The sequence below is a fragment of the Pleurodeles waltl genome, chromosome 2_1 (assembly GCF_031143425.1).
Source record: "Pleurodeles waltl isolate 20211129_DDA chromosome 2_1, aPleWal1.hap1.20221129, whole genome shotgun sequence".
Taxonomy (NCBI): Eukaryota; Metazoa; Chordata; class Amphibia; order Caudata; family Salamandridae; genus Pleurodeles; species Pleurodeles waltl.
In genome coordinates this window covers 772,899,058-772,925,432 of record NC_090438.1, presented here as the reverse complement: position 1 = coordinate 772,925,432, position 26,375 = coordinate 772,899,058, and the positions used below count along the sequence as shown (strand labels likewise).

Here is a 26,375-nt window from a genome sequence, read left to right as displayed (position 1 = left end):
ATTTTTTGGCAGGCCCCATACCATTATGAAAGCCAGGATATTGGGTGGCATTGCCTGAGACCAAAGGGCTAAGGCATGGGCTGTGGAGCTCCTGGAGGGGCTCTCACATCTGGCTCATTCTGCAGATTCCTGGTGCCCCTGTTGTTTGAAGGGGAGGTGGAGTCTGGTACCTCTCCCAGCCAACCCCAAGAGCCGAAAAAGTGGGACTTTGCAGGCCACGGCCCGTGCTCCTACCAGGGCCGAGTTCTCTGCACAGGCTGTATGTAAAATGGAGACGCCCAGGCTCGACGGCTGCTAATGTGAGGTTCACAATGCTGGATCTGACTGGGCAGGGTGGGGGGGGGGGGTTAGGGATTGGAGGGTAATCGCGGCATGCTTGGGGAGATGAGAAAGAGGCTCTTGACCCTTGCTCACCTGGCAGCGCCCGCAGTGCACTCACAGCTGGGTAGGCAAAGAGGCCTGTTGGGCTGGAGCAGCTGAGTGATGTGGCAATCCCTTGGTTAGCCTGATGGGGATTGTGCGCTTCACCCGAGGATAAACGGCACCTTGAGCTTGAATCAGACCCCTGACTGAGACCTAGGGGCGCATATTGGTGGTGCTGTGGGGCGTATGCATGAGGCCTAGTGGTGTTACAAAGGCCAGCGGCCTGCATGCAGATCACTGAAGGTTAGCCTATAATGATTGAGGGGGGCGGGCGCCGTGCCACCTACCTGATGTCAGAGGCTGGGACCTGGAAATTGTGATGTGCCTGTGACTCACTGGCCCTTTAGGCCACTGGGCCCTACCTGTAAGCCTGGAGCAGGGTTCCTGCCTGCTGTTTGTGAGGCCCAGGGGGCAAGCTCTGGGACCATGTTCACTTTGCTCCTGCGACGATCTCCAGCTACTTTGTCTTGGGAACTTTTGCCTCTTTGGTGCAGCATAGTTGGAGGTTTCTGAAGCCTAATGTCCTGTGAGTGCAGTGATTGGAACTAGGGGAGATTCCCCTCTGCATCTTACCTATACTGTGTTTGTGCCCCTGACTTTGAGGGCGAGCTGTAGGTGTAGGTGTGCCCCTGTGCCCCTGTGCACCACCCGCTTCGGCCATGCAGGCCCAGGGCTGCTGGGAAGAAGTGATCCTCCCGTTGGTGAGGGTGAAGTGGGCCCCTCCCGGGGTACGCTGGCAGTCGCGCAGGACAAACTGGACTCCATACTCCTGGTCATCAGAGACACGAAGGAGGCACTAGAGCCTATGATGGACACAGTAGTGGCGGTTTGGGCCTTCTCCATGCTGACCAACATAAACTGGCTGAGAGGCTCCCGACCACAGAGCTCATGCTGCAGGAGATTGTCTCAGCGCATGGAGGTTTGAAGGACCAACTTGCTGGGGTGCTAGGCCGGGTCCTAGAGGCCCAGCAAAAGACTCTAAAGGGTTTGCCCATTGTAAAAACAACTGAGTGGTGGGACTGCCTCAGCAAGTGGAGGGAATGGACATGGTGGCATTCCTGGAGGACTGGCAATAGCGGGTAGTTTCTCCAGGGGGCCTTTACCCTTTCTTTGCTCTGGAGCAGGCAAATAGGGTTGCTGGCATGACTGGCAGCGCTAGGCGGGCCAACCAGACCAACAGGGGCCAGCCTCCTTTATTTTTGAGAGTGGGATCAAATCCTGAAATGAGCCAGAGAGATTGGTTAGTTGAGTTTTGAAAACAATAAGGTTATGATTTTCCCTGTCTTTACTCTGGCACTTCAGAAGCAGAGGTCCTCGTTTACGGAGGCCAAGCGTGAGCTCTGTGACTTAGGCATCAGATATGCTATGTTGTACCCTGCCAGACTTCGAGTTACCACTGACCAGTGGGCTAAGCTTTTCTCAGAACCCCAGTAGGTCTGGGACTGGCTTAGAGCGACCCTTGACCTTGTTTTGGTCAGGAGAGGCTCCCCATGCCACGCAGCTCCACCCAACTGTGCCCTTCACCCCGCCCTCGCTGCTGCTGCGAGTTTGAGGCCCTCCACCATCCATGGGCTCCCACCTGAGTCTCATCCCTGGTGGCTAGTGGTTGCCGTAAGTATTGTGTGTCTGTTCTGTGACTGTCTGTTTCTTTTGTATTTTCCATTACTCTTTGTCTCCTTATTTTGCCTTTTTATTTTAAAGCCTTTCTTCCTTCATCTTATCCGTTCTCTCCTCTTTTTTGCAGTTTTTCACCTTTGCTCTGCCATCGCGCTCTGTTGCCCTCTCCTGCTGCTGCGTCCCCTGCGGCCACACCCCCCTCGCACTCCCATTCGCCCACCGCTCCCGCCTCCCAGCTGCTCCTCCCTCCTACTTCCCCTTCTTAATGGCAGCCACTGTGCTGTCGCGCCGCTGGCGCGCCAGAGGCAAGCCCGTCTGCGCCCGGAACGTGCCCAGCACCAGACCCCTGGCCCCTGCAATCCCCAATCCGCCCGCCGCTGCTACAGTGCCAACGCCCTCCAGGCCCTCAACACCTTCCGTTCAGCCACCTGCTTCCAAGCCACCCCGAAGCTCACCCACAGACCCTTCTCCTGCCGGAATTGCATCTTCACCAGCTGCCGACCATCCCACCAGAACCGAACACAACCATCTCAGTTGCATCCTCCTCAACACCTGCTCCGTCCACAAGCATGGCGTCGAACTTTGGGACCTACTCATCTCCTCCTCCCCGGACGTCGCCTTCCTAACCGAAACCTGGATGAACCCCTCCTCGGAACCAGACATCGCCATAGCCATCCCGGACAGATATAAGATCACCCGCAGAGACCGCACCAACAGACCGGGAGGAGGGATCACCATAGTCCACAAGAACACCATCAGAATCTCTACCAACACCGAAGATGCCCTCGACGCCGCCGAACACTTACATTTCCAGATTCACATCAACGCCAACACCACCCTCAGAGGAACACTCATCTACAGACCCCGACCGCAGTTCAGTGACTCCATTGCCGACGTAATCAGCGCTCATGCCCTTGCTTCTACAGACTACATCCTCCTCGGCGACTTGAACTTTCACCTCAAGAACGCCAACAACAGCTACTCCATTGCCCTGCTCGACAACCTCGGTCTCAAACAACTCGTCACGACACCCACCCACTCCGCCGGCCATACGCTCAACCCCGTCTTCTCCGCAAGCAGCCACGTCACCTTCAGCCATACCACCGAACTCCACTGGACCGACCACCGTTGCGTCTTCTTCACCTTCAAGAAACCCACCACGCACCACCACCCACCACGGATCCCCCGCCTCAGCTGGAACAAGGTCACTGAAGACCATCTGATCTCCACCCTCGCCCGAGCCCCGCCACCCATCACCACCGACCCCAACACAGCTGCCCGCAACCTCAGACAGTGGATAGACAACTGCGCCAACACCCTCGCCCGAGTAACAAAACCCTCCAACAACCACACCAAGGCCATCTGGTTCACCACCGACCGTCAGACTTCCAAACGGAAGTGCCGAAAACTCAAGAAGAAGTGGCGCCACGAACAAACAGAGATCAACCACACTGCCCTCAAGAACGCAATCCGCAAGCACCACCAGCTCATCCGGACCACCAAGAGATCCTCCTACACGGAACACATCGACAACAACGCACACGACAGCAAAGAACTCTTCAACATCGTCAAGGAACTCGCCAACCCCAGGTCCTGCTCCAACGACACCCCTGCAAGACCTCTGCGACTCCCTCTCCACCTTCTTTCACCGCAAGATCACGGACATCCACAACAGCTTCAACACCTCGACCCCCACGACAGCCGCTGTCACCACAAACCCTGACTCACCGGACCCCAGCCACACCAACCTCCTGCTCTACTGGACCCATATCAACGACAAGGATACCATCAAAACCATGAACACCATTCACTCTAGGCCCACCCTCCGACCCCCCGCCCTCACCACGTCTTCAACAAAGCAAGCTCCATCATCGCCCTCAAACCACAGCTCCTTCGAGACCGCCACCTTCCCGGAAAGCTGGAAGCACGCCGTAGTCAAAGCCCTTCTAAAGAAACCCAAAGCAGACCCAAGAGATCTCAAGAACTACCGGCCCCTCTCCCTCCTCCTTTTCCTGGCGAAGTCATCGAGAAGATCGTCAACGGTCAACTGACCCACTTCCTTGAAGACAACAACACGCTGGACACATCTCAATCAGGCTTCCGTAGCAACCACAGCACTGAGACCGCCCTAATCGCCACCACCGACAACATCAGGACCATGCTAGACGGAGGCGAAACTGCAGCCCTCATCCTCCTAGACCTCTCGGCTGCCTTCGACACCATCTGCCCTTCGCACACGCTCGACGATGCAAGGATCCGCCACAAAGCCCTGGAATGGATTTCATCCTTCCTCTCCGGCAGAACCCAGAGAGTCCACATCCCTCCCTTTCTAACCGAAGCCACCAAGACCATCTGCGGCGTTCCCCAAGGATCCTCCCTCAGCCCTACCCTTTTCAACATCTACATGGCACCGCTCGCTAACATCGTCCAATCACACAACCTCAACGTCGTCTCCTACGCCGATGACACCCAGCTGATCCTCTCACTCACCAAGGACCCCGCCACCGCCAAAATCAACCTCCACAATGGAATAAAGGCCATTGCCAACTGGATGGAGGGCAGCCGTCTGAATCTGAACTCTGACAAGACGGAGATCCTCATCCTCGCCTCCAACCCCTCTGCCTGGGACGACTCCTGGTGGCGCACATAGGAACCGCACCGACGCCCACCAACCACGCACGCAACCTAGGATTCATCCTGGACTCATCGCTCACCATGACCCAGCAAGTCAACGCCGTCTCGTCTTCCTGCTTCAACACCCTCCGCATGCTCCGCAAGATCTTCAGGTGGATCCCCACAGAAACCAGAAAGACAGTCACCCAGGCCCTCGTCAGCAGCAGACTGGACTACGGCAACGCTCTCTACGCTGGAACCACGGCCAAGCTCCAGAAAAGACTGCAAGGTATACAGAACGCCTCTGCATGCCTCATCCTCGACATACCATGCCGCAACCACATCTCAGCCAACCTGAGAGACCTACACTGGCTCCTCATCAACAAGAGGATCACCTTCAAGCTCCTCACCCACACCCAAAGCACTCCATAACGCTGGCCCTGCCTACCTCAACGAGCGACCTTCTGCACTCCCAACCGTCAACACCGCTCCGCCAACCTCGCCCTCGCCACCGTTCCTCGCATCCACCTTACTACAGCCGGCAGCAGATCGTTCTCCCAGCTCGCCACCAACACCTGGAACTCCTTCCCCATCCACCTACGACAGAGCCAGGACCTGCTGACCTTCAGGAAACGCCTCAAAACCTGGCTGTTTGAGCAGGAGCATTCCCCACTCCCTCCCCCCCTCCATCAGCGCCTTGAGACTCTCGCGGGTGAGTAGCACGCTCTTCAAATGATTGATTGATTGAATTGCTGCCACCGGAGGGTGGCGCACAACGTCCCCCGGACTCGCCCCTGTGCCAAACGCTTATGAGGCAACGCACCTACAGCAGCTCAAGCACATTGTGATCACCGGGAAGCAGTGGAAGCTGCTGCCCAGCTTATGACCCTGGACTCTGTGAGGCTGCCAACCCCATTGGGGGTTGGAGGGGTTGCTGTGGGAGGAAGGTTTACATGGCCAACTGGTTTGCATTTATGTGTTTTTCTGTTGGGATGGAGGAATGCTACTTTGTTGTCCTGAGGTGGGGGTGTTGGGTTGTAATTTATTGGAACCATGTTGTTAACTACCTCCCCTCTTTATCCTGCTGGGATGAATCTTGGCATTGTCATTTACCTGTGTGAGGTGGCTGGGAGTACTTCTAGCCTCTGAGTGCTGCCGATGGGGGCGTGGCACTGATACTTGCAAAATAATCTCCCTCAATGTGCGTGGCTGGAACAATAAGACTAAGCGCTACAAAGTTCAGGCATATCTAATGCGGCGTGGGGTCCATATAGCGTTTTTACTGGTAACTTATTTGGATTTGTGGAAAGGGGCATCCCTCTGTAAAAGCTGGTGGGGACATGATGTCTGTACTACGTTTTCGGCCTTTGCTAGGCGAAGCTGGATGTTCCCTTTCAGGTCACTAGTGAGAAGGTCGATTTGTATGGGAGGTATTTTATTGTGATGGGCAGGCTGGCGGGTTGAGAGATGTCCATTGTGAATGTCAAGTGCCTAATGTGGACCTGGCTGCGTTCTTCTGAGCTATGTCCCATACTCTGGCTTCTTTAATGGTGCAGGCCCTTATTATCGGCGGCAACTTTAATTGTGTGGCCGATGTTGAACTGGGATCGATCGCATCCCGCACTGCAGGACTCCGTTCTCCTGGCCGGGAGATTCTCTGACTGCCAGAGCCTTTGGGAGCTGGTAGATGAGTGGCGCCATCACCACCCTCGCGGACAGGATTATTCCTACCACTCCACAGTACATGCGCTGCACGTTTGGCTGTGCTCGCCTGATGTGCTAGGTGCGATCTTGGGCATGCAGTACCTGTCTAGAACCATCACTGGCGATAACCCCCTTCTTTTGTCCATACAGTGGAGTAGCACGATTGAAAGCAACCAGTTTAAAGAGCCAGCGTTCGGGAAACTATCTGGGAGGGACTCCAACATAATTTTGCAGAAAGTGTAGGTTTGGCACCTTCAGCCCTTGGGGAAAAGTAGGCCTTTAAAGTCATCATCTGGGACCTGTGTGTATCTGAATCGGCTGAGTTCTGCCGAAGCCTGCTGACTGAGATTACTACACGAGTGATCGCTTCGAGAGCAGAAGCGATTCGGACCTGATCGTCCGGACCTCCAGCAGTCTTTGCTGGAGGACAAGGTCAGGTTGACAGAACATGTGGAGCGACTACAGGGAATATATGAATTCCATGCACGCTGAGAGGGATAAGATTGGTTCATTATTGAAGTGGCTGGCCAACCCTGCCAGGCGCGGGGCTCAGATCCTGGAGTTGTTCACGGCTGCAGTAGATTGGCTTCACAGAAAGAATGAGATTAATCACGCCTTTGCCTAATACTATACTAGGTTGTATTTCCATGATGGTAGGGAATGGGGAACCTGTATTCAGAGCTATATGGCAGACTTCCAGATGTGCCAGCTTATGCCGGAGGAGGCCAAAGACCTGAGAAGGGACTTATCAGTGGAGTACTTTGGGGCAGAGATACGACAGATGGTTCAGGCAAGGTTCCAGGGATGTATGGGCCCCCGGTGGAGCTTTATATGGCCTATAATCAACCTGCTTGCTTGGTTACCTTGTTTCAGGAGGCACTGGAGAGTTAGGCCCTGCCCCCTCTTTGTAGGAGGCCCTCAGTGCCCCTTTGCTTAAGCCTGCGAAACCAGCCACTGATGTGACGGCCTATAGGCCATTATCAATATTGATCACAGACTCCTCAGTAGCATCTTGGCTCAGCGGTTACTGCCTCTCATGCTGGGTTTGATCCACACTGATCAGTCCTTTTTTATCCCTGGCCATAGTACAGCAGCTAATATCCAGAGGTTGGTGGCTCATTTGAGAGATGGCCTCCTCCTGGAATGGGCTGGATGTATGTTCGTTGACATCAAAAAGGCTTTTGATAGCCTGGAATTGGGATGTCTGTTCATGGTGTCGACTCGCTTGCTCTACACGTATCCTGTGGTGTGGGCCAGCATCGCAGAGGGGCTACCTCAGGGCAATATCCGGTGGAGAGGGACTCTAGCAAGGTTGCCCGCTTCCCTCTGCTCTTTTTCAAAACAGGGAGTCAGTAGCATGCCAGGCCCAAGCTGTCATACTTTGTTTGCATTTCATCTTGTGGAGTCTTTCATGTGATCTCCTTGTGTGCCTTTGACATGGTTCTTTTTCTTGGCGGCATGCACATGGATTCTGTGAAAGCAGTGCGACTCACAGAGTTCAGGGAGTCTTCTGGCCTATACATCAGCTGGCTCAAGACCAGGTTATTCCCAGTCTGGGCAGACCTGTGCGAGCCCCCTAAAATGTGTGGCACGAGCAGGGGGCAGTGCAGTATCTAGGAACAGCAGATCCGCGCAAAACCTAGCCACCTTCAAAGCCGTCACAAGATCCCACCACAGTCTCAAGTCCTCTAGAAAATCGGCCTTATAGGACCACATCAACTCCACAACCCCGAAAAACTCTGTCATCAAAGAATTCACCAAACCACAAGCCAAGACCACAGACATCCCTCAATCGCAGGATCTCTGCGACAGACTGGCCACCTTCTTCCACCGGAAGATCCAAGACATCTATGACAGTTTCGGACAGAAAGACTCTCCAAGCCCACCAACAACATCCCTGCCAGGACCAGATGAACCCACACAACTCCTGCACGCCTAGACCTCCCTCACGACAAATAATACCCACTCTTTCATGGCCAGCATCCACTCGGGAGCCCCGACTGACTCCTACCCACACTACATCTTCAAGAAGGCCAACACCTCGATTGCATCTGAACTCTGCAAGACCATCAACTGCTCCCTAGAGTCAGCAACCTACCCCCAAAGACTGGAAGCACGGAGAGATTCATCCACTTCTGAAAAAACCCACAGCCGCCCCAACGGACCATAAGAACTACTGACTTATCTCACTGCTACCCTTCCCAGCAAAATTTGCAGAGAAAGCGCTCAGCTACGCCAACACATCGAGGACAACAACATCCTGGATGTCTCCCAGTCAGGATTCAGAACCAACCACAATACCGAACGTGCCCTCCTCGCAGCCATAGATGACATCCGATCCCTCCTTGACCGTGGCCAAACAGCAGCCTTCATCCTACGGGACCTCTCAGCTGCCTTCAATACAGTGTTCCACGGTACACTATGCACCAGACTCCATGCGGAAGGCATACATGGCAAGGCCCTTCAATGGATACACTCCTTCCTAACAGGCAGAACACAGAAAGTCTGGCTCCTGCCACACCTAGCAGAACCCACTGGCATAAGCTGTGGAGTACCCCAAGGATCATTGCTGAGCCCAACGCTGTTCAACGTCTACATAATCCCACTTGCTCCCATCACCAGAAACTACAGCGTGAGCGTCGTCTCCTACGCTGATGACACCCAGTTGATCCTTTACCTGAACGAGAATCCCTCAACAGCTATGAAGAATTTCAGAGACCGGATGGAAGCAGTCGCCACCGGGATGAGGGAGAGCTGCCTAAAGCTGAACTCTGAGAAAACCAAGATCCTCATCTTGGGACCATCCTCGTCAGCTTGGGACAACTCCTGGTGACCTTCAGCACTTGGTAGGCCCCCCACGCTAGAAACCTTGGCATCGTCCTCGACTCTTCACCTACCGTGACCTTGCAGGTCAACTCCGCTGACTCCACCTGCTACTACACCCTCCAACTCCTCTGAAAGATTTTCAGATGGATACCAACCGACTGCCGGAAAACCGTGACACATGCCCTAAATACAGCAGTGCCCTCTATGCTGAAACTTTCAGGAAGAATTTAAACAAGTTGCAACAAATTCAGAACACCGCCACCAGACTCGTCATAGACATCCCCTGCTGGGAACACATCACAGAACATCTGAAGAACCTCCACTGGCTCACGGTTGAGACGAGGATCAACTTCAAACTCCTCATATACTCCTGCAGAGCCCTCCACAACAGCAGACCCTTCATTTTCAACCACTGCATCACCTGGTACTCCCCTTCCAGACCTCTACGCTCATCCCAGCAGTCGCTTACCAACATAGCCCAACAGTTGCTCGCCAACTTACCCCGCATAAAGAAGCCATCGGCTGGAGGAAGATCATTCTCATACTTGGCAGCTAAAGGTTGGAACACCTTACCACACCACCTCAGACAGTCTCTATCGCTGCCTCAGTTCAAGAAGGACCTCAAGACCTGGCTCTTCAACTGATCTCTGAGGACCCTCCCTAGTGCCTCGAGACCCTATGGGTGAGTAGTGTGCTATAGAAATGATTGATTGATGGGGGGATGTGCCGAACTGTCCATGAGTTGTTGGAGGGTATGGTGTGAGTGGTGTTAGTGGTGTTTTGAGCTAGAGTGGGGTTCTGGAATTCGCTTCCGACTTCAGAGGCTGGCTGGATAGCGATAGCTCAGGTGATCACCTTGCCCTGCCTTCTTGACACCTTTACGGTCCTTCCAGTGATTGTGCCTCATGGTATATTTCAGGAATTGAACACAATCCTGATTGACCTCATTTGAAACAGGAGTGGTGTTGTCTAAACTGCTGCGTATGTCTGCAGATGGGAGGACGAGTGCCTCTGACTCTGAGTCTTAATACTTAGCAGTGCAGCTGCAGTGGTCTATTAGGTGATTTTGTGAACTGAAGCAAGCAGACGTGCTATGCTTCCAATACGCACCGGACCGGGCTCTACTCTGGTCTCGGTTGTTTGACCCAAAAAAGGCACCTACTGTGGGCCTGCAAGACCTAGCTATCCTGTGGAGCTGTTGGCTGGGGGCGCTCTCCCGGACACGGGCTCCCTCTTGTCCGGAGCTACCACTTCAGACCCTACTTTAAGCAAGTCGAGGTGAGAGGGTTCAAGCGAGGTCCCCTGCAGGAATGTGTTGCAGCAGATGTAGATGCGGTGAGCGCACTTTGTACCAACGCGGAGTTGCGCTCTTTTGAGGACTGGAGGGAGGTATTTGGCCTTCTGGTGGGGCAGTTTTTACCTTAGCGGACTTTGGCTGCGACGGTGCAGAGACTGGGGACATTGAGATTCTCAACCCCCGATGCATCAAATTTGTTAATTTATTTGCGATGTTGCCACAACTAGATGCCTAGACAACTAAATTCCAGTCTGACATGTTGCTACCTCTTAATCAACTGTGGGAGGTATGGGAGGCTAATTTGAGGTCGCCCTCGACGGACAGATACAGGCTCAAAATGTGTGAGGCTGCCCCTAGTGTGTACTGTAATGCTGGCTCTAAAAGTATTCACTATTATAGCCTTCATGAGCCATATCTCACCACCCCAAAGGCTTAAAACCTACTTCCCGCTTAGTGTGCATGTGTGCCTTGATGCGATGAGAGGATTGGTGGCTCCTTCACATGTTAGATCTGTGTACACTTGGCCTCTTATTGATCCAAGGTGCTGGCTTTACTGGCCAAGGGCACGGAGCGCTCGCTAGACCTTTCGCCTAGGCTGTGCTTGCTTGGGGATCTTTCCCCAGCGGGTTAATTGTAGAGTAACGTCCAGGTTCATTGATTTGGTCCTGGTTGTGGCCAAGTGGCAGATAACAGTGCAATGGAAAGTCGCTGCTGACCCTAGGATTGAGTGCTGGAGAGCTGACCTGCTTCGGTGGGTGCACTGGGAGGGGTTTCTTTGCTACGGGATGCCCACCAGGGTAGGAGACCTATCAATTTTGCTTGGGAAGGACTCACTGATGCATTGAGGGCAGGGGAGGATGGGGAGGGGTGTAGTGAGTCAGATTAGTTGCCCTGTACATCAGACTGCGGGTGACTTCCAGCCACAGGTGTCTGCTGGGTGTAGGTGCTTGGGCATTGTGGAGTTGTATCTGTTTGCATATTCCTGATACATGGAAGAAAGGTAGCTTCAATGAATTTTTGTAAGCTTTGCCTTGGCAATACACATAAAAACCTATTGCTGTCATTAGATACCACATGTTGGTGGAAATCTTGGAAAGACTGACTTTTGAAGGAAGAGATCTTAAGTGAAGAGGTCATCCTGTAAGAGTTGTAATACTGAAGGTTATATTAAAGAATAATCTTTGTCCCATGCCCATATGCTAGTGCCTGTAATTATCAGGCTTTTGAAACACCCTCCATTGAGATGCTCGAGTTAGCTAGGCCTTGTGCAAGTCTTCCTGGAATGTAGCCCGCTCATTAGCACCAAATCTGTCAGCCAATTTGTGGTGTTTGGGTCACCACAGGGTCAGATCAGTGGCCACTGTGTCTATTTTGTTCTCATCGGGCACCCCCAGGAGTCTTTAATGGTGTTGGATATGGCTTCCAGTTTATCTGTTACGTTCCCCTGGTATTGTATTCCTTATCTTTCCTGGGATCAATTTTGGCTCCTTCCGGGAGGTGCAATCCAGCTCTTGGTGTAGGCACTTATTCTCTCTACCTCACATCAGTTCACATGAAGTATTGATTGACACATTATCCCAATGTTAGGCACAGTCTGGAGGGAGAGCAACAACTGATAGACACAGACGTTTCGGGAGTAGAAAACTATTTTATGAGTTAATTTTAAACTTTTTATCAGTGTTTAGTCTTTCCATAATTCCCTGCATGTTTTAGATTCCTAGCCCTTGATAGCTTTCAGGTGAAAGTGTAGTCCATGAATAAGTGCAGATTCAGCCTGAGGTGTTATATCTGCAAAGCAGTTAGTACCAGGGCACCCTTGATGCCCGACAATCTATAAAATAATAGCTCAACATAGCCAGTATTTATCTGTGGTGGCCAAAGTTGGATGCCTTAGCCAACCAGAAGGCTGACTTTTTTAGATGTCCGAGAGGTCCTTATGTCCTAGAAAAATGCATCTTCCTGTTGTCCAGGTTTTCCTGATCTCTGAAGTCCAGACTGGCAGCTCAGACCAGTTTGGACTTTACTTTTAGGTTGTTTTAGTTTCCTCCAGTTTAGAAGGAACTCATCAATTGCTTTGTTGCCTCGAAGACGAGCAGCAACACAGGAAGCCGGTATGAATGGTTTTCACTCGAGCACAGTGATACTCTAATAAAGGAATTGGCAAGCAGCCTATCTCTCATTATCCCAATAGAAAAGGTTTCAGGGAAGACGCAGCGGAGGCCACTCCTTCTCCCACATAGCAGCCAACTCCTGGAACAACCTGCCACTCCACCTCTGGATGGCTCCCTCCCTGGCAGACTTCAGAAGGAGACTCAAAACGTGGCTTTTCGACAGAGACCACTCTCTCAGCACCCAAATATCCTTAGGGGTGACAGTGCTGTGCTTCACTTCATATAAATACAATTACATAGAACAGAACCACTTTTTGTCAGAAAGAAAACCACAAAATACATACAACAAAGACCGATACGCACCGGACCGGGCTCTACTCTGGTCTCGGTTGTTTGACCCAAAAAAGGCACCTACTGTAGGCCTGCAGGACCTAGCTATCCTGTGGAGCTGTTGCCTGGGGGCGCTCTCCCGGACACGGGCTCCCTGTACTCCGGAGCTACCACTTCAGACCCTACTTTAAGCAAGTCGAGGTGAGAGGGGTCAAGCGAGGTCCCCTGCAGGACTGGGTCGCAGCAGGTGTAGATGCGGTGAGCACACTTTGTACCAACGCGGAGTTGCACTCTTTTGAGGACTGGATGGAGGAATTTGGACTTCTGGTGGGGCAGTTTTTACTTTAGCGGACTTTGGCTGCGACGGTGCAGAGACTGGGGACATCGAGATTCTGAACCCCCGATGCATCAAAGTTGTTAATTTATTTGCGGTGTTGCCACAACTAGATGCCTAGTGCCGGGGCTTTATGGGGCATTCAGCCCGACATGTTGCTACCTCTTAATCAACTGTGGGAGGCTAATTTGGGGTTGCCCCTGACGGACAGATACAGGCTCAAAATATGTGAGGCTGCCCCTAGTGTGTACTGTAATGCTGGCTCTAAAAGTATTCACTATTAGACTTCATGAGCCATCTCACCACCCCAAAGGCTTAAAACCTACTTCCCGCTTAGTGTGCATGCGTGCCCCGATGCGATGCGATGCGAGGATTGGTGGCTCCTTCACATGTTAGAGCTGTGTACACCTGGCCTCTTATTGATCCGGGGTGCTGCGATTACTGCAGAGGGCACAGAGCGCTCGCTAGACCTTTCTCCTAGGCTGTGCTTGCTTGGGATCTTTCCCCAGTGGGTTAATTGTAGAGTAACGTCCAGGTTCTTTGATTTGGTCCTGGTTGTGGGCAAGTGGCAGATAACAATGCAATGGAAAGTCGCTGCTGACCCTAGGATTGAGTGCTGGAGAGCTGACCTGCTTCGGTGGGTGCACTGGGAGGGGTTTCTTTGCTACGGGATGCCCACCAGGGTAGGAGACCTATCAATTTTGCTTGGGAAGGACTCACTGATGCATTGAGGGCAGGGGAGGATGGGGAGGGGTGTAGTGAGTCAGATTAGTTGCCCTGTACATCAGACTGCGGGTGACTTCCAGCCACAGGTGTCTGCTGGGTGTAGGTGCTTGGGCATTGTGGAGTTGTATCTGTTTGCATATTCGTGATACATGGAAGAAAGGTAGCTTCAATGAATTTTTGTAAGCTTTGCCTTGGCAATACACATAAAAACCTATTGCTGTCATTAGATACCACATGTTGGTGGAAATCTTGGAAAGACTGACTTTTGAAGGAAGAGATCTTAAGTGAAGAGGTCATCCTGTAAGAGTTGTAATACTGAAGGTTATATTAAAGAATAATCTTTGTCCCATGCCCATATGCTAGTGCCTGTAATTATCAGACTTTTGAAACACCCTCCATTGAGATGCTCGAGTTAGCTAGGCCTTGTGCAAGTCTTCCTGGAATGTAGCCCGCTCATTAGCACCAAATCTGTCAGTCAATGTGTAGTGTTTGGGTCACCACAGGGTCAGATCAGTGGCCACTGTGTCTATTTTGTTCTCATGGGGCACCCCCAGGAGTCTTTAATGGTGCTGGAAATGGCATCCAGTTGATCTGTTGCGTTCCCCTGGTATTGTGTTCCTTATCCTTCCTGGGATCAGTTTTGGCTCCTTCCGGCAGGTGCAATCCAGCTCTTGTTGTAGGCACTTATTCTCTCTACCTCACATCAGTTCACATGAAGTATTGATTGCCACATTATCCCAATGTTAGGCACAGTCTGGAGGGAGAGCAGCAACTGATAGACACAGATGTTTCGGGAGTAGAAAACTATTTTATATGAGTTAATTTTAAACTTTTTATCAGTGTTTAGTATTTCCATAATTCCCTGCATGTTTTAGGTTCCTAGCCCTTAATAGCTTTCTGGTAAAAGTGTAGTCCATGAATAAGTGCAGATTCAGCTTGAGCTGTTATATCTGCAAAGCAGTTAGTACCAGGGCACCCTTGATTCCAGACAATCTATAAAATAATAGTTCAACATAGCCAGTATTTATCTGTGGTGGCCAAAGTTGGATGCCTTAGCCAACCAGAAGGCTGCCTTTTTGAGATGCTCGAGAGGTCCTTATGTCATAGAAAAAAGCATCTTCCTGTTGTCCAGGTTTTCCTGATCTCTGAAGTCAAGACTGGCAGATCAGACCAGTTTGGACTTTACTTTTAGGTTGTTTTAGTTTCATCCAGTTCAGAAGGAACTCATCAATTGCTTTGTTGCCTCGAAGATGAGCAGCAACACAGAAAGTGGGTTTGAATGGGTTTCACTTGAGCACAGTGATACTCTAATAAAGGAATTGGCAAGCAGCCTATCTCTCATTGTCCCAATAGAATAGATTTCAGGGAGGGAAAACAGGAAGTAGAATGTGTGGATTGGCCTGTCCTTCATTGACAAAGTTAACTTGTTCTGAGGAAAGTCATCAACTTTTACAAAAACACAGACAGGAGCCACGTAAGCACCACTTTTCACTTGTTTTCAGTAAACTGCACAAACACATAAAGTAAACAGAGCAAAGAAAAACAATATGGTGTGCCTTCATTGGATTCACTTGTTTGTGAAGTTCACTGGAGTAAAAGCATGGGTCTAGGCCAGTGGTTCCCAACCTGTGGGCCGGGGACCCCTGGGGGTCCGCGAAGCCTCCTCAGGGGGTCCGCGACTGCTTAGAAAATTTAATAATATTGGGTTCCAACTATCAGTAATGAGTCAGTGGGGGTCCCCGGATTCCAATAATGAGTCAGTGGGGGTCCCCGGATTCCAATAATGAGTTAGTGGGGGTCCCCGGGCTCCAATATTGATAAAATGGGGGTCCACAGAAGTCAAAAGGTTGGGAACCACTGGTCTAGGCGTAAAAAAAAAATGATCCCTGCAGAACAACATAACTTTTCCAAACCTTGCAGTTAATTTTTAATGCAACTCCTTGGTCCATCTCAAAATTTCCATATTTTGTGTTGCGGTCAGGATGGGAATCAGTTTGTTGACCTCTACTATTTCATTTGTAGTGAGTTGACAGTTTTACCAATAATTGCTCTTTCAGTGCCTGGGAGATCAACCTAAGTCTGGCATGATTTCTGATCTCTTAATCAATACATAGGTTTCATGGCAACCCACAAGAGTACGTGACTAGGATTGTGACCCTCCAGATTGTGTTCTTCTTTATGTTTGGAGTAGGTGTATTTTATGTGTTCGTGTCTGTGTGTGTGTGTGTGTGTGTGTGTGTGTGTACTTTCATGGATGCTAGATGCTCGCTATCCTGAGCTTCAAGACTAGTGCACTGATTGCGTTCTGGAACATTTGTCTACTGAATGCATGTGTCTTAATCGGGGATTGGGTTAATATTTTGTTGGTTCTCCCCAATTCCTAATGTACATGCATAAAGCCCCCAATATGAAAATAAAGTGTGTGGAGCTGATGTTTTATTTTAAAATGGTTTTATTCCTCGCCGCTCCCCAACCAATCTTTTAACTCCTGGTGTCCAAACCAAATAGGATGTCACCTCTGGGGGGGGAATCCATGACACAATAGCAAAGAGGGGTGAGTGGAAAGATAATGTTTTTCTATATGAAATGCTTCCTGCTCTGTCTTTGATCAGTAACAAGTCTGTAATTGGATTTATATAGCGTTTCCTACCCCTGACGAGGCATTGAAATGCTTTTCGTTTGCAACACGCTATTCTGGAACCCAAAAGTGGATTAGTAGAGGGAAATATAATTTGTTATTGGGAGTGGTTGGAGTAGTAGACATGTGAGGCTGTTAGTTGGATGAATATCAGAAAGGATGGATAGAGGAGGAAATAATTTGGAAAGAGTTGTTTAGGACTTCTTAATAATGAAAGAGGTTTGGGATGAGTCAGAGTGGAGGTAGGGGATATTTTGGAAGCGGAATAGGGTGAGTCATAGAGTGGTGATTTGATGAGGTTTGGGGAGATTAGTTATTTGTTTTCTCTTCAGTGGAAGGAAAATATATAAATATGTAGATACATGACTATACATACATGCTAGGCATATCGAAAAATACCAAGAGATATAAAATTGTACTAGGTAAAGTCCCATATGTACGTGCATGGATATATATTTACAAACTCAGGCTTTCCGTTTGTGCTGTAAATTAAGGGTTTTTTATTTTATTTGTTTATTGATTTTCCTTTAATTCTTTTTTAATGTATATTTGACCCCCAATATTTCAATAGGGATGCAGTTATAGATAAAATTGCTGTAATCATATTTACACATTGTGACAGATATGTATTATAAACCCATAATTATACTCATATGTTATTGATGTATTGGTCTACATATATGTAGATATCCACTGAAAAAAAACAAAGGTTACAGAGACATTATAGGTTGACACTTTACCAATACAAAACCATAGAAATTCAGCAGTTACAGTTATACTTATAGTTACACTTAGAAAGAAACTACAACTTGATCCCCAAAGTTACTTTCTGTCACAAGATATTGTTTCTTCACATAAGTATAACAATAAGTATAACTATAACTGCTGAATTTCTATGGTTTTGTATGGGTAAAACATCAACCTAACTAAAACGTCCCGATAACCTTTGTTTTTTTCAGTGAATTTCTATGGTTTTTGTAACGTACACATTAATATTTCTGTCCGGTTGCAGCTAGCCAATCAAGGCCTAGCTTTTCCCATGGATTAATGGAGGATCTGCAGAGGATTCGAGGATAATTTGAGGATCTCTGGATCGCTCAGAAAAAAACAAAATGGGCAATTTTTTGCCCATGAGGAATCCCTAGGGGGCTCCTACATGTGTCCTATGGGGTCAGGATACCTGTATCCTGACCCCTTTTGCTGTTTTTTTTACCACCCCGCACCCAGGCAATTTGGGAAACAAAATGGTGGCAGCACCTTTTCTGTCCGGTTGCGGCCAGTCAATCAGGTCATTGTTTTTCCTCCAAATCCGCAGAGGATCCAAGGGGATCCATATATATATATTTGGTTTTAATTTAAAAACTACTGAACGGATTTATACCAAATCACAAAAAGGGTGCTTTCAGCCAAATTTGGTGTAAATCCGTCCAGCGGTTCGGGCTGCAGTAGTGTTCAAATTCTTTATGGAAATTAACACGGTGCAGAACACGTTTTGAGACCCTACCCTTTTTCGCAGCCCCCGCTTAACAGATCACTCTAAAACTTTGCAGATGGAAGCTGAAGTGAGCGTAAATTTTTATATAAAAAAAAAAATTATGAAGATTTATCAGCAGGCGCCAAAGATATAGGCAAGTCAGAAAATGCTTTCTCAGTGGAAACTAGGCCCTAACTATATCTTCCTACTGACAACTGTCAGTAGGTAATAATGATAGTTATATATATATATGTATATATATAGATATATATAGATACAAGACTCCTTGGGGAGTTGAAACGTGTTGGTGGTTGTTACTGAATAAAGTATACGTTACTGGTACCTCGTGGAGTGCGGTAAAAATCCTTGGTATTATACAAATTTCGAGGTTGGTCTTCACTGTCATTGGGCACAGGCAGTGGAGTGCGCCGCCCAGCAACTTTTCGATCACTTTGTTCTACCATATATATATATATATATATATATATATATATATTATTATAGATTTAATACATTTAAAAAAATGTTTTTTTCATTCCTCTAGTATGTGTGTACATATATATATGTGTGTGTGTCTGTTTGTTTAGAGAGAGATACCTACCCATATTTGTTTTTAGAGTTTTTTTACATTAGTTAGTATTATTTGTTTTTATTATTTAATTATTTTGATTTATATGTGTTAATGATTGTTTAAGTAAATGTACATTTACATATACTTTATGTATAATCTTATTTATATGTTGTGATAAGTGTCCATAATAAATAGAGATCCATAAGCATGTGGTCAAACATTTAATATTATCTATGCATTGACCTATATAGATTTTAAGCATAAATATAAGGAATCTATATATTTTAACCATAAGTTAGTTATGCTTAACAAATGTGTACACATATAAGAAAGTAATATATATATGAATCTATATATATTATTTTTTATTCATAAGTAATATGTGCATTTGAACAAAGATGCATATATCTGAATACATATAATGAAAGTATACATGTTTACAAACACGCAAATGCACCATTGGTGTCTTATGCCTACTATTGCTGTACATTTGAATTTTGAGTATAGTGGTCATGTAGGGAAGAGCCAGTCCATGAGTAATCTACTGAAGATAAGATGTTTATATGAGGATCTTATGTTTAGGGGATATGAATTCCATAGTTTGGCTGCTTGAACAGAGAAAGGTGTTCCTCTTATGTTTTTTTTTTCTTGTATTTTGGTATTTTTGGTTTGGGTGCCAATCTGGAGCTGAGGTTTCTTTGTTGTATGTATTTTGTGTTTTTCTTTCTGACAAAAAGTGGTCTATGTAATTGTATTTGTATGAAGTAAAGCACAGCACTGTCACCCCTAAGGATATTTGGGTGCTGAGAGAGCGGTCTCTATCGAAAAGCCACGTTTTGAGACTCCTTCTGAAGTCTGCCAGGGAGGGAGCCATTCAGAGGTGGAGTGGCAGGTTGTTCCAGGACTTGGCTGCTATGTGGGAGAAGGAGTGGACTCCGCTGCGTCTGCGATAGATGCCGTGGGTGCGTGCAATTTTGAGCGAGGCTGAGCATAGTAGCTCAGTGGGGATTTGTAAGTGAAGACGATGGTTGATGTAGAACAGGCCTTGGTTGTGTAAAGCTTTGCATGGGAGTGTGAGGATCTTGAATTGGCTTCTCTTCTGGATGGGAAGACAGTGGAGGTTTCTGAGGTGTGGTGGGATACTTGCACGCTTGGGAAGGTTCAGGATGAGTCTGGCTACAGTATTCTGTAGATTTTGGAGTCTTTTGAGTAGCTGGGAGGATATTTCGGCATAGAGAGCATTGCTATAGTCGAAGCAGCTGGTGACCAGACGTTTTTCTGGTGTCAGTGGGGATCCATCTGAAAATGCAGCGGAGCATGCTGAGGATGTTAGAAGCATTAGGAGGCGACTGAGTTTACTTGTCGATTCATGGACAGTTGGCAGCTGAGGATGCTGCTGAGGGCCCGTGCATGGTGTGATGGAAGGGATGTAGGTCAGAGTACTGCTGGCCACCAGCCGTGGTTTGATATGGCGGCGTTCTTCCCGAAGATCAGGACTGGTTGCATCCTGGCTACACCTCCTCAAGCAAAGGAAAAGCCAGCCAAGAGACAATTAAGTTTTAAGGAAGCTTTGTTGATCCCCTGCCCACCAAAGCACAGAAAGAGTGGATACGATCACCAGTCAGCCACCTATCAGCTCACCACCACTACCATCTGTGGCATCAGTGGCACACTCCCGACTACCCTCAACTCTTGTGAACACACACTGTTCTCCACAGGGATCCACTGATTCTTTTGTGGAACATGATGATGACGGAGACCAACACACTTCCACCTCTGGATCATTTGTGGGATACATACGACACAGATCTGAATCTAGCAAAACCTTTCCCGTCAGACAATACCACTACATATCACAAGGTTGTATGTAGAGCAGCTAACTACCACAAGGTTTAACTACACACAGAACCACTCGAAGATTACTTTTTATTTGAGACCCTTTCCTCATCCTAACGCTCTGCACAATATCGCCCCATGTTTATTAAAGCAATGCTGCAACATACACCGGATATTTATAAGGAACTGGTCAAAGAGTTATCGCACCAAGGGTTGACAAAAAGTATAAGCCATCCCCTAGTGACCCAATATATATAAAAGGCCAGTTACCACCTGACTCAGTTGTGGCAAAAGCAAGGAAAAGGGAAAATTCTCAAACATCTGGTGAGACTCCTCCACCAAACAAAGAAAGCAGGAAGAGAGATGCCTTGGGCACGACAGTGGCTGCCTTGTCGGCCAACAAATGGAAAATTGCCAACTCTGTTTGTCTCCTCTCCCCTTATGACAGGGTACAATGGAATGAAATGGAGGTGCTCTTCGAACGACTCCCAGAAAAATGTAAGAAGAAAGCATACTAGATTGCTTCAAAGGGCAAGCTAATTGTGAGTACTTCAATTAGCTGCACTCTCAAAGCAGCCGATACAGCTGCAAGAGGCATTAACACCAGCATGCTTATCAGAAGGTACATCTGGCTTAAGGTCTGAGACTTTAATCTGGAAGTGCAACAAAACATCATGTCACTTTCCTTTGTAGGTGAGCACCTCTTTGGCCCTCAAGTATGTACTACGAGGGGCTTTTTGTCACTCGCCATATCTTGGAGCAGCAAAAACCACAGACATCTTCACCTCATATTCCCGTCCCTAGTCACAGACCACATCGCCTAGGGGATACTATAAAGGATTCTACATAAGCAATAATTGTAGAGGCAGAGGGGGCTCCAAACCATCAGCCACTGCCACAAAACCTTGATTTGCCCAACATTCCCACCGATCACACTACACTTTGTAGGGGAAGGATTCAGAAGTTTTTTCCCACTTGATGGAATATCACCACGGACTAGTGGGTGTTGGATGTTATCCAATAAGGTTATTACCTGGAGCTCACTTCCTCCTCTCCAAACATTCCGCCCTGTACCTACAGACTGTCAACAGACCATCAGCATTTGCTCAAAGAGGATGTCCAAGCTTTTCTACAAAAAGGAGTGAAAGAATTTGTGCCATTACACCAAAAGAGCACAGAGGTCTACTCTGTTTACTTCCTTTTCCCCAATAAGGATAGGTCCCTAAGACCAAATCCGGACCTTAGACCACTAAAGAGATACATTCTCTTAGAGTACTTCCATATGGTCTCTCTTCAAGATGTCATCCTGTTACTACAACAAGGCGGCTTTATGGGCTCGTTGGATCTAATAGTCATCTACTTTCACATTCCAAATCACCCTGCACACTGCCAATACTTTCAGTTTCTGTTAAACATAAAAACACTTTCAGTTCAAAGTGCTTCTGTTTGGACTCAGCACAGCACCAAGGATGTTTACCAAATGGCTAGCGGTAGTAGCAGCCCTCCAACTAAGGCAAAACATACATGTTTTTCCTTATCTTGACAATTGGTTTATCAAGTGTACAACTCATCAAAAGTGTTTCCAGTACACTCAGACTACCATAAATCTACTTCACCAGCTAGGTTTCACAAGAAGTGCAGCAAAATCTCACCTGCAACCGCTCCAGAACAACCTTACCTGGAAGCCATCCTCAGCTCACACAGGGGGATAGCTTACCCAAATACAGCAGGAGTTCAGTCCTTCGAAACACTTAGTTTCAGCCTCACCAGCCTATAATGGTAAGAACTGTTATGCGCCTCCTAGGAACCATGGCATCATGCATAGCCATAGTTCCTCATGCCAGACTCGGTATTCACCAGTTGCAAGAATGCTTAGCGCCTCAATGGTGTTAAGTGCACGGTCAGCTGGAATATCTAGTGTTGATCAGCCGTCAAGCTTATCACTCTCAACAATGGTGGAACTCCCAACAATCTTCTAAAGGGACATCCTTTTCTGCACACAGTTCTGCAGTGAATCATAACAACTGATGCTTGACTTATGGGCTGGGGAGCGCATTCACAGGAGTTGACTATACAGGGGCATTGGGCACACAATCAAACTCGTCTTAATATCAGTCACCTAGAGCTACTAACTGTTGATCTTGTGCTAAAAGCAGTCCTTCCTCACCACAAGGGCAAAGTGGTTTTCATCAAAAGAGACAGCATGACTACCATGTGTAATCTGCAAAACAGGGGAGCACCAGGTTACCTCAGCTACCTCAGGTAACTTAGATTATCTGTAGGTACACTCTCAAACACAACATTCACCTTTAGCAGAGTACATACTGGGGGAAGAAAACTTTGCAGATCTCCTCAGCAAGAGATGACAACAAATCCACAAGTGGGAGCTCAGCTCTCAAGTTCTCAAACCATTCTTTCAGCAGTAGGGTCGCCCAGACCTAGATCTATTTGCCACAGCTGAGAACGCCAAATGCCCAGACTTCGCCTCCAGGTTCCCACATCCCTGGGATGACACTTTATGGATGAGCTGGTCAGGGATATTTGCTTATGCTTTTCAACCTCTCTCACTGCTTCCCTTTGTGATTTGCAGACCTGGCAGACATCTCGAACTCTCAACTGTGGTTCACCACATTACATGGAACTCTCAGTAGTCCCACACCAGATACTTCTCACTCAGCAGGACCCTCTAACCCAAAACCAGTGTACAGTAAGGTAATTCAAATCTCAGATCTCTCAATCTTGAGTTCTGGCTCCCTGCGGTCTTAGAGTTTGGATATTTATATCTACCTCAGCAGTGTATGGATATTCTTAAGGAAGCAACAAGACGCACTACAAGAGGTTGTTACACGGCAAAGCGGAAACAGTTTGTTCACTATTGCCATGCAAAATATAGTGATTCTTTAACAGCTAAAGCTCAAAATAGTGTCTGATGCTTACTATGTTTACAAATCCCAAGGTTAGCTTTCACGTCCATAAGGCTACACCTTGCAGCAGTCACTGCATATTTGTAAAATAGAGAACACACCTCCACAGGGGCATAGCTTGGTCAGTAAGACTGGGAGTGCCTAAGGGGCAATGAAAATGGATAGAAATGCAGATTGGTAGGAGTACTAGTAGAGCAAAAACAATATTTTGTAAAAATAAACCAATATTTTAGAGCAGTGGTTCCCAACCTTTTGACTTCTGAGGACCTCCACTTTATCATTACTGGAATCTGAGGAACCCCACTGAATTATTATTGGAATCTGGGGACCCCTGATTGAGTCATTACTGAAAGCTGTTGACCTAATCTGTTAATATTATTTAATTTTCTAAGCAGTTGCGGACCCCCTGAGGAGGCTTTGCGGACCCCCAGGGGTCCCCGGACCACGGGTTGGGAACCACTGTTTTAGAGGACTTTCAAAACGGAGAGGGAGAGTATGTGTGCATGTAAACATTCCTGGTGAAATCCGAATGACATCTCAGTATACCCAACTGAAAGCAGCTGTCCCCAACAATTTATCAAGAAATAGATTTAGTAGGGGGGTGTAACACCCCAAACGCCGACAACTGAAGCTAAGACCCTGCACCTCCATATTAAAACTCCTGTGATCAGAGCTTTTCTAGAGGGCGTCAAAAGAGCGATCCCCTCTAGGGTCTTTCCGACCCCTGTTTGGAATCTCAGCATTGTGCTAACAAGGTTAATGAGTCCCCCGTTTGAACCTCTTTGCACATGTCCCCTCCAGTTCCTATCATGGAAATCACAATTATTGCTATCACTTCACTCAGATGTGTCACTGAGCTTCAGACATTATTTTTAGAAGGACCTTTCTTACAAATACTTAAGGATACCCTAATTTCCTACCAAAAGTGGTATCTTTTTTCCACTTAAATCAATCTATACAGTTACAATTATTTTTTCCCCACCTGATTCAGTTGTGGAAAGAGATTTACACACACTGGGCGTAAAATGCACTCTTATGTATTATATTGACAGAAAGGCGACAACTTTTTGTTGCATTCTCTAACCCGCATAAAGGAAGGGCCATTTCTAAATTAACTATTTCATGTTGGATTGTAAAATGTATACAGACGTGTTATGCTAAAGCCAAACATACCCGAAATATTTCCCCAGAAGCTCACCCTACTCACACAAAGGGAGCTTCTGTTGGATTTTTAGAGAGTATAGCCATAGCTAACATATGTAAAGCAGCAACACGGACCACACCACACATTTACAAAACATTATTGTGTAGATGTTATGGCCTGTCAGCAACCTAATCTGAGTCAAACAGTTCTCAGAACTTTATTTAAAAAAAATACAACCAAAATAGGTTAGCCACCATTTTAGTAGGAAAACTGCTTCACAGTCAATGCTAAGCATGTGTATCTACAGCCGCACATGCTACCAAACAGAAAATTGTACTTACCCATGTAACATGTAGCGCTGTAGATTCACACGCGCCCACCTTCCTCTCCGCAAACCTGTATTGGTTGCAATTATTAGCATTAAACATAGTATTATTTTCACATGGTCATATGACTAGGATACGTCATCCTTTACACTCCAGCCTCAACAGCCAAGCAGAAAACAATCTAACAATGGAGTTGAGGACTATGTGCCTTGCAAGCAAGAGGAGGAGTCAGTATACCTCGTGACTCGAAAGACTTTGCAGAAAAACAGCTTGTGCACTTCAAAGCCCAGCTCTATGTGGTGGACCTATGCTAAGCATGTGAATCTACAGCACTACATGCCACAAACAGATGCTTACTGGGTAAGTACCATTTTCCTTTTAACTAATTCAACAAATCTTAATTTATCATTCCTTCTGAACTCCTAATTGGCTGCATTTGATATTTCAGATGGTTCTAGGCAGCTGCTCTAGGTGTAAAGCAAATAATACTGGACTCCTACATAGGTTAAGGACATGCCCTGTCCTTTTGGGCTCCTAGCACAGAGGTCATGCAGAAAGTAACATATCCAAGTAGAAATCTCCCCACAGACATACTTTCTAGACATACTTCTTGGTCCCAAGAAACATAGGCTTCAGAACAGATTTATAGTCCTACACTTATACTGGCTAAAAGACTAGTAGGGCAGAAATGGTAGGCCAGGAACCCACGCACAAAGGAGCAATGGATCAGGGAGCTACATGAATGGACTGAGGCCGAACACCTGATATTTGCCAATCCGCTGAGACTGAAAGTGAGTTGTATCCAAATAAACAGCAGATACGCAATACTATTAAATATACCAACATAACCTTCTAAGGCCACCCCTTTTCCACTCGTGAAGGCAAAACTTGCTCAACTTATGCAAGTTCCTGGTAACAGCAGTATCATAGGCTCATATAATCCTCTTTTGATGCTCAGGCCAACACCAAACTCCAGCTACTTGATAGCTTTATTAGTCATTTCACATCACCTTCACCTCTGAGATCTGATTAACCAGATTATTTGTTCCATCACATCGTGTGCTAAAATCTTGCCTCCAGATGTACCGTGTTTTCCAAAGAGTGGATTTAGTCTCCCAGTATTTTAGCTCCTTCTTTGATTATGAATCTCAGTTCTATTAGGGGGCACGGCAAACACCTCAAATAGGGATTAATTCCACCACCTTCCTGAAGCTGTCCTTGGGGCTACATTGGCTATAGCATTCCTCTTTAAGGGGTATGTGTGAGACGACCACAAGGCCATTTGGTTTGTACTCCGCCTATTCTCTACAGGTAGAGTATCTCGGCTAGTTTAACCATATAAATGTAAAGTCGTAGCAAAGTTAAAGCTGCTGACAGTACGTATACCAGCCCTTTATTTCAATGTGGACTAACTCTTCAACCATGCATTCTTCTTGCCCCAGCCTCGTTAGTACTTCACAGACTATCCTTTGTGGATGTCA

At 47.5% G+C, this 26,375-nt stretch overlaps 1 protein-coding gene across 2 annotated transcripts in view; it reads left to right on the top strand.

The window, feature by feature from the left end:
• The window catches only part of RANBP9 (RAN binding protein 9), a 365,177-nt gene that overhangs the window by 161,737 nt on the left and 177,065 nt on the right, over positions 1 to 26,375 (top strand). The window lies entirely within an intron of this gene.